This window comes from Scyliorhinus torazame, chromosome 11 (genome assembly GCF_047496885.1).
Source record: "Scyliorhinus torazame isolate Kashiwa2021f chromosome 11, sScyTor2.1, whole genome shotgun sequence".
Classification (NCBI taxonomy): Eukaryota; Metazoa; Chordata; class Chondrichthyes; order Carcharhiniformes; family Scyliorhinidae; genus Scyliorhinus; species Scyliorhinus torazame.
In genome coordinates, this window is record NC_092717.1 from 100,759,235 (window position 1) to 100,762,895 (window position 3,661).

Below are 3,661 nucleotides of genomic sequence, written 5' to 3' on the forward strand. Positions count from 1 at the left end.
TCCGGTTTTTCGCTGTGGCGCGTTGAAACTGTCGATCGATGAGTCGAGTGCCATATCCCGTTCGTACAAGGGCATCTTTCAACGTCTGTAGATGTCTGTTACGCTCCTCCTCGTCTGAGCAGATCCTGTGTATACGGAGCGCTTGTCCATAGGGGATGGCTTCTTTAATGTGTTTAGGGTGGAAGCTGGAGAAGTGGAGCATCATGAGGTTATCCGTGGCTTAACTTCCCCGGAGCGGAGAAACTACGTCATCTTCTTCACAGCCTTCAACACGTCATTGATGACGATGAACATCTTGCCAAGGTCATCCCCACACCCCCACTACTTGCCTTCAAGCAACTGCGCAACCTCAAATGAACCATTGTTTGCAGCAAACTACCCAGTCTTCAGAACAGTGACCACGACACCACACAACCCCGTCATGGCAATCTCTGCAAGACGTGCCAGATCATCGACATGGATACCACTATTACACGTGAGAACACCACCCACCAGGTACGCGGTACATACTCGTGCGACTCGGCCCACGTTGTCTACCTCATACGCTGCAGGAAAGGATGTCCCGAAGCGTGGTACATTGGTGAGACCATGCAGACGCTGCGACAACGAATGAACGGACATCGCGCGACAATCACCAGGCAGGAATGTTCCCTTCCAGTCGGGGAACACTTCAGCAGTCAAGGGCATTCAGCCTCTGATCTCCGGGTAAGCGTTCTCCAAGGCGGCCTTCAGGACCCGCGACAACGCAGAATCGCCGAGCAGAAACTTATAGCCAAGTTCCGCACACATGAGTGCGGCCTCAACCGGGACCTGGGATTCATGTCACATTACATTCATCCCCCACCATCTGGCCTGCGAAATCCTACCAACTGTCCTGGCTTGATACAATTCACACCTCTTTAACCTGGGGTTACCCCATCTCTGGATCTGTAAAGATTTAATCACCTGCTAATGCTCGCATTCCTAGCATTGTTTGGCATCTTTGAATCTGTCTATATATGTGTTTCTGGAACAGACCTCTTCATTCACCTGAGGAAGGAGCAGCGCTCCGAAAGCTAGTGACATCGAAACAAACCTGTTGGACTTTAACCTGGTGTTGTAAGACTTCGTACTGAACTCCAACATAGATTTACACTGCAGAAGGAGGACATTCGTCCCATCGAGTCTGCACCAGCCCCTGGAAAGAGCGCCCTACTTAAGCCCACACCTCCGCCCTATCACTGTAACCCCACCTAACCTTTTTTCTTGGCACGAAGACAATTTATCATGGCCAATCCACCTAACCTGCACATCTTTGGACTGTGGTAGGAAACCCACGCAGACACGGGGAGAACGTGCAGATTCCGCACAGACAGTAACCCAAGCCGAGAATCGAACCTGGGACCCTGGAGCTGTGAAGCAACTGTGCGAACCACTGTGCTACCATGCTGCCCACTGCTACCGTGCTGCCCACATGAAGGGCAAATAATGGTTTAGCACAGTGGGTTAAACAGCTGGTTTGTAATGTATATCAAGGCCTGCAGAGTGGGTTCAATTCCCTTTCCGGCCTCCCCAAACAGGCGCCGGAATGTGGCAACTTGGGGCTTTTCAGTAACTTCATTGAAACCTACTTGTGACAATAAGCGATTATTATTACCTTGTCTTCCAAGTCTCGAAAAGAGAAATCCTTCCCCTAACATCACTTGTCACGATTGATGAAAGGACTTCAATGTTTTGTTCTTCTGAATGCTGCTGTGCAAGTTGTCAATGCCAGTTGAGGAGAATGTGCATCATAATCAAGAGTACTACATTTCAAAAGGCACTGGGCATGTTTATCAGTTTGCTGTGAGATAGTAAACATCAACTAGGGGCTTTTCACAGTAACTTCATTGAAGCCTACTGAAGACAAGTGATTATTATTATAAACTATAAACTCTTCTTGGATGGGGCACATCTTAGTGTTTAGCATAGATCAAGACATTCCCAATTCGTGGAAAGTTGCATTTGTGTACAAGCGTGGTTTCGAACCCCGTTACCCTCCAGTCATTTAAATGGAATTAGGAAATACCCATTTTTATTTTTGTTTTGGAATACTTCCACAGAAATTCAGAGCTGTATCTTGGCTGTGTTATCAGACAACTGCCTGTGAGAGGCTGGAAGCACCACAAAGCTAATCAGAGAACTCCATAATACCAAGTCGCCATACAAATAGCAACTGTGCTTCAAGAGTCATTACTACTTTGAGAGCTACGGTAGAAAAAGTATCTTTCCTATTTTGACATCAAGGACATTAAAGTTTGTGTACAAATTGTTTCTTCCTATTTAAATGTTCAATAAATTTGTCAAGGGAATCATGCTGCAGCAATAGAAATATACTTGTAAACATATGGTAATTAATCCTTTATCCATGGTTGATTTGCCGAGATGTCAACCAGATAAAGATGTTCTGGATACTTTGAGGGGAGTCAGACACAGTGAACCAGAGCTCAAAATACAAAAACGTAACAGACACAAAATATCCTTAATACAGGAGCTGGAATGCATCCATCCAATATTCCAATGTCACTCGAATACATAAGTGGTGAGGGAGCTTAATACACATTGATTCAGATAATGATGTTCCATTTCTCTCCATCTAGATGCATCTAGCTTCTGTTCAATCTTTTTCTGACATGACTGGCCTATCATCTAGCTCACCTTCTGGCAAATCATTTAAAAGTTAATCAAGGATATTTAAATCTCACTGTTAGAAGAGACAAGTTAATGGAAAAGCAGACTGTAGTAATGATCCATTTGAATGAGAACAGGTTAATGAGCATGATTGCATCTAATTCCAGCATAAATTGGCACAAAATTAGAAATTTCATTCTGAGGCAACAAGTGTGACTGAAATTTTAGCAGTGGATAAATTCAAACTGGAACAGTTGTCACTCTTCTCAAGTTTAGGGAGGAGAATGCAGTGAGCATCTGGCTGCACAGCTGACCAGGATCTGCAGGATATTAATACTGGATCTCAAAATGGAAAAGTATGCCATTTCCCAGCAGTGTCTCTTATTGAATGAAAAAATAAAGTAGCTTTTTAAAAATAAATTTGCTTTCCTTCCGACGGGTAAGCATCAGTTAGCAGAGCAGCCCATAACGTCTAGGAACAGAACAATCGCTACGGAAACACTTTCTGTATGACATTGCTTCTTGATGAATGGGAGTTATCCTTAAGATAGACGGATGATGAACAAATAAAGACAGCTTCCCAACAGTTTTTTTGCTCTTATTTATATAAATTATTTATAGAAAGAGCTTGCCTTGGCGTGGCACAGTGGTTAGCACTGCTGCCTCCCTGCACCGAGAGCCCGGCTTTGATCGCAGCCCCAGGACACTGTCTGTGTGGAGTTTGCACAGTCTCCCCATGTCTGCGTGGGACTCACCCCCACAACTCAAAAGATGTGCAGGGTAGGTGGATTGGCCACACTAAATTTCCCCTTAATTGGAAAAGAAATGAATTGGGTACTTCAAATTTTAAAAAAAGTTTGCCTGAATTTTCCTTTGATATCTTCTTCCACCAGGATATTTCCATACATCCAAGAAATAAATATTGAAATCTGTTATCCGTTGAAGGCAAATGATAAACATTTGCCATTCAAAGCTTTTAAAACCATATCTTTTTGAAAAAGTACATTATACA